This window comes from Anopheles coluzzii, chromosome X (assembly GCF_943734685.1).
Source record: "Anopheles coluzzii chromosome X, AcolN3, whole genome shotgun sequence".
Lineage (NCBI taxonomy): Eukaryota > Metazoa > Arthropoda > Insecta > Diptera > Culicidae > Anopheles > Anopheles coluzzii.
Genome location: NC_064669.1, coordinates 26,790,778 through 26,806,317, shown reverse-complemented (window position 1 = coordinate 26,806,317; position 15,540 = coordinate 26,790,778). Strand labels below are relative to the sequence as shown.

The following is a 15,540-nucleotide window of genomic DNA, read 5'->3' as shown; positions in this document are numbered from 1 at the left end:
TTGGAAAGAAGTCCTAGTACGTAACGTTCTTTATTGTACTTGATCAGTTTGTATTGCATTCGCTTTTTTCCATCGACTTTTGCTACTGCTCACTAAGGGGTGTTCGTTTGCGATGTGTACGATAAGCAAATGTCTATCCTAACAAGCAGTTAATCAACACTTTTCACCCAAGTCATAGGAACATAGAGTACTTTCCCTAATCGGTACACAATTTTGGTGCACCTCTAACCTCGCCGGCACTTTATCGTTACGTTTTGTGCACAACCTAGGGACGTGGTGTAAGTTTCATCATTTTTATGTTTGATTCGGTTTATTATGATTGAAACATACGCTACGTCCCAGGAATTTGAACTCGACTACTTTCTCCATGTGGCGCCAAAAGCTGCTGGGCAACGCCTAGCTAATGCCTCATTTGTACTTCAATTTTCATTATCAGGTTTGAAAAATACGTTAAGTCCCAGAAATCTGAACTCGAATACTTTTGCCACGTGGCGCCAAAAGCTACTGAGAAACGCCTAGCCTTTGACCAATTTATAATTTAGTTTTCGTTATTATTGTTGAACAATACGCTAAGTCCCAGAAATCTGAACTCGAATACTTTTTACATGTGCCGCCAAAAGCTACTGAGCAACGCCTAGGTTGATACATTTTTGGTACATGGAGTGTATGCATGCAGGCGTACTGCCGTGCTGGACCGGAAAATCGCATTTGCTACTAGAACGTAGAGTAATTCCCCTAGATAGGTGCTTTTGCATGCCTCTGATCGACGACCATGCAACGTGCGACACGCGTAGCTAGGCTTCCCCATACAAATTTCCTAGGATAGCACCAAATTGCACACTTTCAGGGGTATATTTTGGTACCGTGTACCGTGCATGGTACAAGTATCAGTAGCTCGTGCAATTTATTTTGCATCGTGTTGCGGTTGCTGGTACGTCGGGATAGGAGTGTTTCGAGACTATTGCCAAGCGTTGGTGCCATTTGGTGGATTATTAATGTTATAGCCACACTAAACGTGTCACATAATGCCAATAAAGAAAAAGCCGAATGCTAGGGACTTCCAGTCAAAATGTTTGCCATCAGCGCTTTCCTGTCGAGCTCAGGATCTGGGACTTTTTTTTCACGATCCAATCCAACGACCAGATCGTGAATAAACAATACATACAACAGTGCATCCCTTTAAAGTAGGAAAAAGCCGAATTCTAGGGAGCTCCAGTCCAAAAGGTTGTCATCAGCGCTTTCCTCTCGAGTTCAGGATTTGGGACTTTTTTCGCAATCCAGCCAAAAGACCAGATCGTGAAATAAACAATTAATATAACTGTACTAGTACATCCAGTACATCAACTGAAGCAAGTGCACCATACATGACCCGTACGCCAATCATCCATGCACATGACACGTCAACTAAGTCAACACATGATACAACTTGGACAACTGACGGGTAAGTAGGTCATCTCGTACACGACGACACATCGACCAAACCAGGTCAACACGTCACATGCACAATACATCCTACTACCAAGGCCGACCACTTCGACACACGACGTGTTAACCGAACATGGTCAACGACACCATCATGTGCAAGGCAACCGGCCCAAACGGATCAACTTATACAACTTGTAACGAGCATGTGTGTAAGCTTACTGGTTTGGTCGGCACGTTCCTAGCATCAAGACATTCAAGTCAAGGAGGAGAAACGTCGACAAGCTCATTAGTGTTTAGTGTCCTTCTCCAACCTATGTCAAGTCACTCGGCTGACAAGGAAAAAGCATGACACATGTCAACTAATGTAAAGGAACAGTCTCCACACCAAGTCAAGTCACTCGTCTGACAAGGAAGGAGCCCGCACCAAGCTTCACCAGTATTCACCAAGTCCATTATCTGTGAAGACGGTCGAGCACAACACAAACCGTACAAGGTGAACAAAAGCTTACTACGAGTGTACTTATATGACTCACTGGTGTGGTCCGCACGGTCCTCACATCGAAACAATCAAGTCACGAAGGAGGCTTGCCGACAAGCTCATCAGTGTTTAAAAACCTTCTCCAAAGCAACAGACTTTTCACAAAATCTTCAACTTCAGAGGCAATTTTTGATATGTTCCCTTGCTCTGAGCTTTAATTGTGTTCCAAAAACTTGCTTCGCTATTTTTAATTTCCTTTCCAACGGTGCAAAAACTACGTCTCTAGCTCTTCTGGTTCAAAAGTTATGGCCGTTTAAAGTTAGACGTTTTTTTCTTCAAAACTGCTTTTTTATAAATTTCGATGTTGTTCCAGGGTGATCCCAAGTACTTCAGACGTAGTTTCTATGTCATTGGAACACGTTCTATGAAGGCCCCAAGTACTTTGGGAACCCGTTACTTCAGAGGCCATTTACTATCTCTTGCAATGCTCTGATCTTAAATCCAAGAGTATTTGTATTGCTCAACTTTTAATTTCCTTTCCAACGGTGCAAAAATTATGTCTCTAGCTCTTCTGGTTCAAAAGTTATGGCCGTTTAAAGTTAGACGTTTTTTTTTCTTCCAAACTGCTTTTTATAAATTTCGATGTTGTTCCATGGTGATCCCAAGTACTTCAGACGTAGTTTCTATGTCATTGGAACACGTTCTATGAAGGCCCCAAGTTCTTTGGGAACCCCTTACTTCAGAGGCCATTTACTATCTCTTGCAATGCTCTGATCTTAAACCCAAGAGTATTTGTATTGCTCAACTTTTAATTTCCTTTCCAACGGTGCAAAAATTATGTCTCTAGCTCTTCTGGTTCAAAAGTTATGGCCGTTTAAAGTTAGGGGATTTATTTCTTCAAAACTGCTTTTTTATAAATTTCGATGTTGTTCCATGGTGATCCCAAGTACTTCATAGACCCTTTTTAGCAGTTTTGATAATGTTCCATGGTGGTCCCAAGTACTTCAGACGTAGTTTCTATGTCATTGGAACACGTTCTATGAAGGCCCCAAGTACTTTGGGAACCCGTTACTTCAGAGGCCATTTACTATCTCTTGCAATGCTCTGATCTTAAATCCAAGAGTATTTGTATTGCTCAACTTTTAATTTCCTTTCCAACGGTGCAAAAATTATGTCTCTAGCTCTTCTGGTTCAAAAGTTATGGCCGTTTAAATTTAGGGGATTTTTTTCTTCAAAACTGCTTTTTTATAAATTTCGATGTTGTTCCATGGTGATCCCAAGTACTTCATAGACCCTTTTTAGCAGTTTTGATAATGTTCCATGGTGATCCCAAGTACTTCATAGACCCTTTTTAGCAGTTTTGATAATGTTCCATGGTGGTCCCAAGTACTTCAGACGTAGTTTCTATGTCATTGGAACACGTTCTATGAAGGCCCCAAGTACTTTGGGAACCCGTTACTTCAGAGGCCATTTACTATCTCTTGCAATGCTCTGATCTTAAATCCAAGAGTATTTGTATTGCTCAACTTTTAATTTCCTTTCCAACGGTGCAAAAACTACGTCTCTAGCTCTTCTGGTTCAAAAGTTATGGCCGTTCAAAGTTAGACGTTTTTTTTCTTCAAGACTGCTTTCTCACCCGTCCCTATGGGCGTGCTTGAAATTTTGACGAAAATGCAAGGTCAGACCTAGGGCTGGCACTATCTCGAGTACGTAACGTCGAAGACAGGGGTCGTGGAACAATTTTAAGTTCGTCTAATGATGCTATATCCGAAATTGGATAGTGGTTTTTTGACCACTTTTCAACATTTTGTGACACCCCGAACCTAGGGGCAGCTTCATATGTTTTTTCAAAAATGTGCATCGAACGGGCCAGAGAGCTCGAGTAGTCGAAAAATTTTTTTTTGCTAAAACCCCTCAAAACGTGTAGAAAACTCATTTTAGATGATAAAAAGTGAAACCAGAACGTCAAACGACAACTTTGTTGGGGGTACCCTTTTTACTCTACGGGCCCCTAGCTTAGGCGCGCCAACAGCTTCTGGGATTATTATCATTTACATTAAGTTTCAACCTCTATTTAGTCGTAGGAGCATGGTTTGAGGTGTCCGTGGGTCATAAAGGCCCCGTTTGGGTCATACGTCCCCTCCTCGGTGAAAATCGTCGTATGACCATAGTCCGAACTTATGAAGCAAAAGTGGTGTCTGGTGGGTTCTGCCGATGATCCTAACTTATGATCTCGAATTGATAAGCGTATATTTAAGCAAATTTAGGCCTTATAGTACAAGGCCTCGGCCCAGGGTGGGGTCAACCTTGGGACAAAATCTCGAAAATTACAGAAACCCCAGAATCGCTTAAGGTGGTCAGTATCAAATTGAATTTTGGGTCTTCGGACTCTTAAAGAGACAGGAGCTGGCATTTTTGCTGTTATCTTACGCTGAGCACGGCAGCGTACGAGGTCTACTGACCCAGAAAGGACTACCCTCCCTTTCAAAACGTTCCCTGTAGCAGTACATCACGGGTCTACGGACCCAAAGACTTCGTCGCGATGGTTTCAAGCATAAAAGTTGTAATAGTTAAGGGTTTTTAATACGCGTATACTAAATCATTGCTTGAAACTAAGCTTCGTTGTCTTTAAACTCTGCAAGACCAATCTAACTTCTTAGGGAAACTCGAAGGATTCACGCTAAGCTCGATGAGCTATTTTGTGTAGTGGTGCATGATCTGGTGTTCCTTGCATCTAATCCATTGAAAAAATTTATAAGGGTAGATGGTGCAGGGCACATAGCGTGATGAAACGGGGTTTCCCTACCAAATGTGGCATATTTTTTTCCTGAGAGCGAAGCTCAGACCCACGTAGGGGAGAGCGAAGTGGAACTTAAATGTTCAATGCAGCAAATGTTCGCCATGCGGATAAACAAGTTGGAATAGTTCAATGTAGTGTAATGCAAACACGAATCGCAAATAACGATACGGGACCCAGAAGCAATTCTGCGGATCCCTCGGGGAGTGGTGAGTTGATATAAATTAGAGGTGAAAGTCCAAGTTGTTCGAGCTCCGGCTCGGCAGCCGATATGAGGTTCCTGTTGAGCGTGTTTGTACATCGCGCAGAGGCGCCGTTCGGTTCTAGCAATGATTCCCGCCACCATGTTCCATGCGTGCAGAGATCCGTTAGAGCTAGTTCAATGTGTCCCGCCGTGATTACGAAAAAGTTCAACAGTTGACTAAGTTGGGGGTGCGTCAAGTAATCGCGCAGAGATGCCGATCGGTTCCTCGCAATGTTTCCCGTCACAAGGTGGTATTGGCACCTGTGCAGAGTGACCGTTAGCAATGTCTCCCTTATCACGGTGGAGTTCTTCCACTAGTGCAGAGTGACCGCTAGCAATGTCTCCCGTCACAATGGTGGTAGCCCAGAAGTGCAGAGAAGCCGCTGTAGCAAATTCTCCCGTATCACGTTGGAGTTCTTTCACTAGTGCAGAGAGATCGCTGAACCGTTCAATGTGTCCCGTCGTGGTGTGCTTGTACCGAGCACGTAGGATACACCTTGCTTTGTTGGTTTGGGATAGGAGTGGTCGCGCAACTGCCTCCACGCCGCAGAGTGCCAGTTCGGATTGAAGATCAACTTTAGCCGTTCAATGCATCAGTCGGTGGGTGTTCAGATGGCATCACAACTTCCCCTAGGTGCTCAAGTTGGCTGGGTTGTAAAACATGTACACATGCGCAGAGTATCGTGCGTACTACCAAAGTCTCCCGTCACGGTGGTTATGAATGAGTTCCATGCAGTGCAGAGAGATCGTTAGTGCGTGCAATGTACCAGTCGATGTGTCGTACCGGTATACAACCCTGCTTAGAGGCCCGTCGCTCGAAGAGGCCAAGCAAGAGTGCGCAGAGTGCCGTACCGGCCTAGCAATGTCTCAAGACAGACGTTGGGACACCCGACGCAGTGCAGAGAGATGCGCTAGCCGTGTGCAATGCATCCGACGTTGCCTGCTTGTGCAGTCTATCGAGTGGCGCCAACGACGCTCCGGCGTCACAGAACAAATCTCGGTGGTCACGGGGGACTTGCGCCTCGCGTGATCAAGAGTGTAGTTCGTGTTCAAGCAATTGACTCGAATTCTGATTGATCCTACCAGTGATATACGCTCGTCTCAAAGGTTAAGCCATGCATGTCTAAGTACAAGCTTCCTAGAAAGTGAAACCGCATAAGGCTCAGCATAACAGCTATAATTTACAAGATCCTCATCCAAACAGTTACTTGGATAACTGTGGAAAAGCCAGAGTTAATACATGCATTATGCCGGGACTCTTGGCCTCCGGGTCGGCGGAACTGGTGCACTTATTAGTTAAACCAATCGCCTCCGGGCGCTTTGAGTTGAAATCTGGATAAGGATGCCGATCGTACGGTCGCTTGCGACTGACGACAGATCTTTCAAATGTCTGCCCTATCAACTATTGATGGTAGTGTAGAGGACTACCATGGTTGCGACGGGTAACGGGGAATCAGGGTTCGATTCCTGAGAGGGAGCCTGAGAAATGGCTACCACATCTAAGGAAGGCAGCAGGCGCGTAAATTACCCAATCCCGGCACGGGGAGGTAGTAACGAGAAATAACAATATGGACCTCTCTAACGATGGTCCATAATTGGAATGAGTTGAGCATAAATCCTTTTGCAAGGATCAAGTGGAGGGCAAGTCTGGTGCCAGCAGCCGCGGTAATTCCAGCTCCACTAGCGTATATTAAAGTTGTTGCGGTTAAAACGTTCGAAGTTGATACCCCGTCCATACTCGCGTCCGTCGCGGGCGCCCGGCCTCTCGGTTGGGACCGTCCGTGTACGCGCTCGCGACTGCGACTCACAATGGTGTACCTGGGCGTTCTACTCCGTGACGGGTCAGGACTTGTCACCGCGACCTCGTCGGTCAAGGTCTTGTTCGACCCTGCTTCATGGTGCCCGGGAACTCTCGTTTACCTTGAACAAATTAGAGTGCTCAAAGCAGGCTAGTTCAAAGCGTCCGGTCCTCCGGGGCCGGCGTTGGCCGAGAATAATTTTGCATGGAATAATGGAACATGACCTCGGTCTGAGTGGTTTCGTTGGTTTGTAATAGACCAAGAGGTAATGATTAACAGAAGTAGTCGGGGGCATTGGTATTACGGCGCGAGAGGTGAAATTCGTAGACCGTCGTAGGACCCACAGAAGCGAAAGCGTTTGCCAAGGATGCTTTCATTAATCAAGAACGAAAGTAAGAGGATCGAAGGCGATTAGATACCGCCCTAGTTCTAACCGTAAACGATGCCAATTAGCAATTGGGAGACGCTACCTACCTTCGGTGCTATCAGTAGCTTCCTGGAAACCAAAATCGGGTTCCTGGGGAAGTATGGTTGTTAAGTTGAAACTTAAAGGAATTGACGGAAGGGCACTACAAGAAGTGGAGCTTGCAGTCGCAATCGAGAGCTCGACCCGAACGGACGTGTTTGCGCAGTGCTCCGTGTTGTGAGAAGGTGTTCGTGAGACCAAGAGAGTGGGAGCGATGGTTATTCGTGTTACGAATAATAGTGAGCGAGTATATGTGAAGTGGAAGCGAGGGTGAACTTTTTGAAACTATCTAGAACTTTCTCGGTTGTTGCCGCGCGTGGCTTCCTTTTGCCCGCGCGTGTGTGTATACGTGTGTGAGTGTGTGCGCAAGCAAGTGGAACATTCTCGGCTGTTGACGTGCGTAGCGCTCTGTTGCCCGCGCGTGTGCTTCGTGTAAGCGAGTGTGTGCGCGAGAACGAGTTTTTTGGAACTATCTGGAACCTCCTCGGCTGTTGCCGTGCGTGGCTTCCTTTTACCCGCGCGTGTGTGTATACGTGTGTGAGTGTGTGCGCAAGCGAGTGGAACATTCTCGGCTGTTGACGTGCGGGGCGCTCCGTTGCCCGCGCGTGTGCTTCGTGTAAGCGAGTGTGTGCGCGAGCGCGAGTAGAATTTTCTAGAATTATCTAGAACTTTCTCGGCTGTTGCCGCGCGTGGCGCTCCGTTGCCCGCGCGTAGCGCTCCGTGTCGCTGTGTGTGCGCTTCTCATAGCATCACAGCGCCGGGGAAATGCGTGGTGGCGGGGGGTAACAACCCGCCACCATGGATAAGCAACTGAGAGGAAGGACTATATCGGTCGATGAGCGTCCTGCCGTCGTTATAAGGAAGTTGTTGAGCGAGAAAAAACTCGGGACTATCGTCGAGGAACTGTCAACGGCAGGAGTGCCAGCGAGGACCATGGCGACGGGAGGAGTGAAATCGGCGGGAACGGCGACGAAGCTGACGACTTCAACACCGGTTTCCACCGGAGAAGTGCGTCGGATGCTGGCGAATGCGAAAGCTGACAATGAGACGACGGTCAGCATTGTCAAGCGGTTGGAGGAGCAAATCCAGTTGCTGCGCTTGCAAATGGAGGCCTCCAACGAGCAACTGAAGGAAGCGCAAAGGGAGGTAAGAGAGGCGCGCGAAGAAGCTCGGGTACGTGAAGCGGAACACCGCGAAGAGCTTCGCAAGGAGAAAGAGCTCTTCAACGCTCTTCTAGCGCAAACCCTTGGTGGAACCAGCGGAGCTCGGCTAGAGAGCCAGCAGGAACTGCAGCGAGAGCAGGAGCTGCTTCGGAGGATGGAAAGCCAGCAACGACAAGAACAGCGGCAACAGCTGGAAGATCAACAGCGCCAAAGGTGGCGTCAGCAGCAGCAGAAACAACAACGGCAGCAGCGGCTACCTGCGCAGCAATGGCCGACGGTGCAGCAGAGCGTGCGTGCTCAGCGTCAAGGCGTTGCGGAGTCGGCATCCTCGGCGGTACTTGACGAGGCAGGAACGTGGGTGGAGGTCGTTCGCGGAAACCGGCGTGGGAATAAACAGAACGGAGTGAATCTGCCCCAGCAGTCAGCCCAGCGGCAGCCAGCACACCGGCAGCATCAGCAGTGGCCGCACCAGCAAAATGGGCAACAGCAGCAGCGGATGGACATTCATCAGCGACGAAAACGCCCGGACGAAATCGTCGTTGTGCCCGCCCCAGGAGTGTCCTACAAGGACATGTATGTGAAGATCCGGACCAACCCGCGGTTTGCCGATTTCCAGCGGCAAATTGGGGTTGGCAGAAGAACGCCGAAGGACCACCTCCTGCTGCCTTTGTCCCACGACGTCGATAGCGCGAAGCTGAAGGACATCATCCAGGAGGTCATCGGGGAGAGTGGATCGGTAACCGTCAGGACAGAGATGGCTGAGGTCGTCCTGACTGGAATCGACAACATGATCGACGAGGAGGCGATCAAAAAGGCGTTCATGACCACTCTGGGAAAGCAGTCATTGGTGGCCACCATGAACCTTTGGGAGCGCCGAGACATGACGAAGCGGGCTCGAGTGCGCCTCCCACGAGCAGAAGCGGAACTCGTCAAAGATCGCCGATCGGTGCTGGGCTACACGTATTGTTCGGTACATGAAGCCCGAAAAGTATCGGGTCAGCTGACTCGCTGCTTCCGGTGTCTGGAGCGGGGACACATCGCCGCGACGTGTACGGGGGAGGATCAGTCCAAGCGTTGCTTACGGTGTGGTGACCAAACTCACAAGGCGTCGGGTTGCACCAATGAGATCAAGTGCATGCTGTGTGGCGGCGCCCACCGTATTGGTGCCACAGCCTGCGGTGGACAACCCTCGAACTGAAATGGAGGCGCTACAGATCAACGTCAATCGCAGTAGGAGCGCGCAAGACCTGGCGCTCAACACGATGCGGATGGAGCGGGCGGACGTCTGTCTGATGGTGGAGCTGCACAGTGTCCCCAGGAACAATGGGAACTGGGTAGCCGACAGGGACGGGAAGGTGGCCATCATAGCCAGCAGCAAAACGTATCCGGTTCAGCAAGTGGTCTCCGTGACGCAGTCTGGGATCGCGGCTGCCCGGATCAATGACGTTCTCTTCATATGTTGCTACGTGTCGCCCTCAGCGGGCGTCTCTGAGTTCGAGGAGGTAATGCAGCGCATCGATGTGTTGGCGAGAGGTCACCCGCGCGTCGTCTTTGCGGGGGATCTCAATGCGTGGCACACCGCTTGGGGAAGTTGCCGCACCAATGCAAAGGGAGAGGCTGTGGTCCAGCTCGTCGACAGCTTGGGGCTGGAGGTGTTAAACACCGGCACCGCCCCAACCTTCCTGGGCAACGGAGTGGCTCGCCCGAGCGTGATGGACGTTGCCTTCGCCAGCAGCAGCATCGCCGGAGTCAACACCATTCCGGAGCATCGGTGGAGGATTATTAGCATATACTCGTACAGCAACTACGTGTACATTCGGTTTGCTGTAGGGGAGCTGCTCCAGCGGCCAGCGGCAGATAGTCGTCGACAGGAGGGTCCTTCCACGCGAGAAAGCGGCACGAGATGGCGTACCCGTCATTTCGACGCCGAGCTTTTCGGTGTAGCGCTCGACGTAGCTTCGTTCGCAGAGCAGGTTACAAGTGCCGAAAGCTTGGAGAGAGTCATGATGGAAGCTTGTGACGCAGCCATGGCGCGAGTGTTCCCTTCACAAGGTCACTCGGGACGACCTGCTTATTGGTGTACGCCAGCAATCGAGGTCCTGTGTGAGAACTGCCGCCTCGCTAAGGAACGCCTTGAAGCTGCCATCGACGAGGAAGAGCAGATCGCCGCAGCCAGCAACCTTCTCCAGGTGCGGACCGCCCTGGACTCATCCATCACCACCAGCAAGAAGGAGCATTTCGATGAAATACTGCGGGGCCTCGCGGAAGACGAGACGGGACAATGGTACCGCAACGTACTTAGCCGCCTTAGTGGAAGCTGGACGGCGAGGGAGCGCGATTCATCGGTGCTAGAGGGCATCGTTTCCACTCTGTTCCCCCAGCATCCTCCGGTAGACTGGCCAGCGTCACCAGGCCAAGTCCTGGAGAGGGGAGAGGAGGAACCAGTTCGGGACGTTAATGAACAGGAGCTGCTGGACATCGCGAGCTCGCTGAACCCGAGGAAGGCTCCAGGACTGGATGGTGTGCCAAACGCCGCTTTGACGGCCGCCATCCGGAAGCATACGGACATCTTCAAGAAGTTGTTCCAGGAATGCTTGGACAACGAGCGGTTCCCGGATGAGTGGAAGAAGCAGAAACTGGCCCTGATCCCCAAGCCGGGCAAGCCACCGGGGCTCGCTTCATCCTTCCGCCCGATTCTGCTGCTGAACAACCCGGGCAAAGTGTACGAGCGGTTGCTGTTGTCGCGAATAAACGATGTCATCGAGGATCCTGAATCACCGAGGTTGGCAGAAAACCAGTACGGGTTCAGGAGGGGCCGTTCGACAGTGCAGGCGATTCAGCTGGTGGTGGATGCAGGCAGTCACGCGATGTCATTTGGCCGTACAAACAACAGGGATAAACGCTGCCTTCTAGTTGTGGCGCTGGATGTGCGTAATGCGTTTAACACTGCCAGCTGGCAGTGCATCGCTACGGCGCTGGAGGACAAAGGCGTGCCGAGGCAGCTCCGCAACATCCTTAGAGACTACTTTGCCAACAGGGAGCTCGTCTATGACACCGCAGACGGGCCCGTTACACGCCGAGTGACTGCAGGTGTTCCACAGGGGTCCATTCTGGGCCCGACCCTGTGGAACATCATGTACGACGGCGTGTTGCGGGTCGAGCTCCCTGAAGGGGCTAGCGTCATCGGCTATGCGGATGACATAGTGGTCATGGCACGGGGTTGCACACCAGAGGAGGCGGCATCGGTGGCTGAACAGGCGGTGTACGCGATTGCGGCTTGGATGGAGGACCATCACCTGCAGCTCGCTCCGGAGAAGACGGAAGGAGTAATGATCTCCAGTCTGCGAAGAGGTCAACTGAAGGTGCCGTTCCGCGTAGGGGACACCATCATACACAGCAAACAGTCGATCCGGTATCTGGGGGTCCAGATCCATGACCACCTGTCGTGGAAGCCGCACGTGGAGCTGTCGATGGCTAAAGCCCTCCGCGTAGTAGGTGTGGTCACCGCAGTAATGAGGAACCACAGTGGGCCCCAGGCGGCCAAGCATCGGCTGTTGGCGGCAGTGGCGGAGTCGATCATCCGGTATGCTGCCCCCGTGTGGTCCGAGGCGACGGATCTGCAGTGGTGCCAGAGGAAGCTGGCCCAGGTGCAGAGGCCCCTGGCTCGCGGTGTCACCAGCTCGTTCGTGTCGGTGGCATATGAGACAGGAGTCGCACTGGCAGGCCTTGTGCCGTTCCGACTGCTGGTACGGGAGGACGCAAGATGCCATCGGAGGCTCCTAGCTGCCCCGGGCGCCAGCCGCAAGGACATCCGGCTGGAGGAGCGGCAGGGGACTCTCCAGGAGTGGCAGCGAGCGTGGGATGCGCCGGCCGCAGCTCCAACGGCCAGTCGGTACGCGGTCTGGGCCCACCGAATGATCCCGGACTTGCACTTGTGGATGAGTAGGCGACATGGAGAAGTGGATTTCCACCTCTCGCAGGTATTAACCGGACATGGATTCTTCCGGGAATACCTCCATGTCTGCGGTTTTGCCCCATCGGCGGAATGCCCACGGTGCCCGGGGTCGGTTGAGTCGGTGGCGCATGTGCTGTTCCGGTGCGAGGTTTTCCACGAGATCCGAGTGGAGCTGATGGGATACGGCACCAGCGATCCAGTGAGCGAGGACAATCTCGGCATGAAGCTGCTGGAGAGCCCCGAGCGGTGGAACAACATCCAGGAAGCTGCACGTGAATTACGAAGGTGTTGCAACAGCTTTGGCGTGAGGACGAGCTACAGCTCAATCTCCAGGCCCACCTTGCAGCACTACCGACGAGAGCAGCAGCGGTAGACGCCGGTCCGCCGGATGGTGAGCAGGTGTCGGTTGATGGGGTGGCGGAACTCTTTCGATCCAACCGAGGTCGAGCCAGACGGACCAGAAGAGGTCGCTGGAGGGCGGAGAAACGGGCGGAAGTGCGCCTTACATCCGCAATGGCAGCAGCCGAACGGGAACGCGAAGAAACCATCCTGATGGCGGCGGTGCGGGCGGAGGAAGCAGGAGAAGCGCCACCACCCATCCCCATTAGAGGACGCGGACTGCCTCCTTCTCCGAGAATGATAATAGCGCGGCACGAACGGAGACTGTATCTGCAACGTCTCTACCGTCAACGCGCCAGGGAAGGGACTCTACCACCAGTCCCACATGGTAGAAGCCGGAGGAGCAGGTCAGCCCCTTCGGAAGCTGATATCATCCGACGGCGGATGAGAAGGCGTGAGATGGAGCGGTTACGCCGAGTATCACGTAGGATGCCGTCTAACCAGGGAGCGCGTGAGGCGCTATCCGCAGACGCCCTGGCAGCCATCACGGAAGCGACTACCTCCGGCCGTTAAACAAGGAGGATTATGGGATAGGGGGTTTAGAGGAAAGCGAAAGGAATGGCATGAAAAAATGCGTTGGGGGAGCAATTCCGTTATGCGAATGAAAAAGGAATGAAATGTCCATGAAACAATAAAGGCGATGCCACGTGCGTAATATACTCCCGGTCCCAAGCCCTGCTAGGGAAAAGGTCCAGGAGAGGGAGATAAGGATTAAATGTAAGATAAGTTAAGCTTATAATGAATAAATCCTTGAGCATTAAAAAAAAAGAAGTGGAGCTTGCGGCTTAATTTGACTCAAAACTTGAAAACTTACCAGGTCCGAACTTATTGAGGTAAGACAGATTGATAGTTCTTTCTCAAACTTAAGGGTAGTGGTGCATGGCCGTTCTAAGTTCGTGGAATGATTTGTCTGGTTAATTCCGGTAACGAACGCGACTCAGTCAAGCTAACTAGAACGCTGTCAGTAGTGTGCCTCCGGGCGCACCTGACGTTAGGAGTGGCGGGTGTCCTCACGGCTGCCCGTCACTTAGTTTGCCCTGCTTAGCGGGACAACTTGTGTTTAGCAAGATGAGATTGAGCGATAACAGGTCCGTGATGCCCTTAGATGTTCTGGGCTGCACGCGTGCTACAATGTGAGCAGCAGCGTGTTCTCGCCTTATGGCGCCCCCATTCCGAGAGGAACGGGAAATCACCCAAATGCTCATTTAGTAGGAATTGGGGACTGCAATGGTCCCCATGAACCTGGAATTTCTAGTAAGTGCTAGTCATTAGCTAGCGCTAATTACGTCCCTGCCCTTTGTACACACCGCCCGTCGCTACTACCGATGGATTATTTAGTGAGGTCTCTGGAGGCACACCTTCCGCGATTCCTTCGTGAGTTGCAGTTGGCACGGCCGAAGTTGACCGAACTTGATGATTTAGAGGAAGTAAAAGTCGTAACAAGGTTTCCGTAGGTGAACCTGCGGAAGGATCATTAACGTGGTTTTTGAATGAGTAATAACAAGGTTGAAGTGTTATGTTGGAGGTCGAGTGCGCTGCATACCAAACTTTGAACGCGGTAACTTGCACTCGGCGCCGACATGCACTCCCAAACCGTAGTTTTGATATGTGTGGGGAGTTCCTTACGGTTCTTCCTCCCAGAGATCGTCACTATCTGGGACGTACATTAATTTGTACCTGCATTAGCGTACGCTTTTTTAGAGAGCATATCAAGACGTCTCGTAAGAGACAACACTTGTACTTGTACAAGTTTGAGTAACCCATTGTTGCAGGTCGAGTGTGTTGCATACCAAACTTTGAACGTGGTTACGCCACTCGGCCCCGAAAGGCACTCTTTAAACCCTAGGCAGGGGATCACTCGGCTCATGGATCGATGAAGACCGCAGCTAAATGCGCGTCATAATGTGAACTGCAAGACACATGAACATTGATAAGTTGAACGCATATGGCGCATCGGACGTTTAATCCCGACCGATGCACACATGAGTGCCTACTAATTACCAAAGTCTCATTTAGTTAACTACAGTGGCCGTCCGCGAAGGTGCCCGGGTCATCCGACGCACTGGGCGGTCGCTGTGCATAATGACGTGCTTGGTCCCCGTCTGCGAGACCTCGGGCGTTGAAAGTGGACACTCTCGAGCGTATGTTTGATGCGTTTCGTGTTGGTGGTGTTTGATGCGTAGGGCTTGTGGTGTGTGTCAAGCCGCATGGTTCGAACTAATGCTACGTCGTTCCCGATGGCCACCGGCAGTCTACTCTCCAGGCTAAAGTCGGCTCGTCTAGGGATTCGGAAAGCTAAGTCGCTGTAACTCATGTGGCCCATACACGACGTTGCGCTACCACGCTAAGTTAGCCCTACATATACAAGCATCAACCCACGGCACGGGCGTAGCTGTAATACTTACGTTTTGGTTACACCACGTAGGCCTCAAGTGATGTGTGACTACCTCCTAAATTTAAGCATATTAATAAGGGGAGGAAGAGAAACCGACCGGGATTCCCTGAGTAGCTGCGAGCGAAACGGGAAGAGCTCAGCACGTAGGGACGGCATGGAAACGTGCCTGTCCGATTCCGTGTACTGGACCGGTCCGTTATCTATCACGCACTGTGCACTTCAAGTTTAACTTGAAGGTGGCCCATTCTCCCATAGAGGGTGTTTGGCCCGTGGAAAGGCATGAGGTGAGGTGATAGACGGTCGGCTCCATGGAGTCGTGTTGCTTGATAGTGCAGCACTAAGTGGGAGGTAAACTCCTTCTAAAGCTAAATACCACCATGAGTTCGATAGCGAACAAGTACCGTGAGGGAAAGTTGAAA

General features: G+C 51.2%; 1 non-coding gene across 1 annotated transcript; it reads left to right on the top strand.

Annotated features, from left to right (window-relative positions):
• Positions 1–14,564: 14,564 nt before the first annotated feature.
• Positions 14,565–14,718, top strand: LOC125908289 (5.8S ribosomal RNA). Its single transcript, XR_007453367.1, has one exon. It is a non-coding gene; the product is annotated as a 5.8S ribosomal RNA (ribosomal RNA).
• The last annotated feature ends 822 nt before the right edge of the window (positions 14,719–15,540 follow it).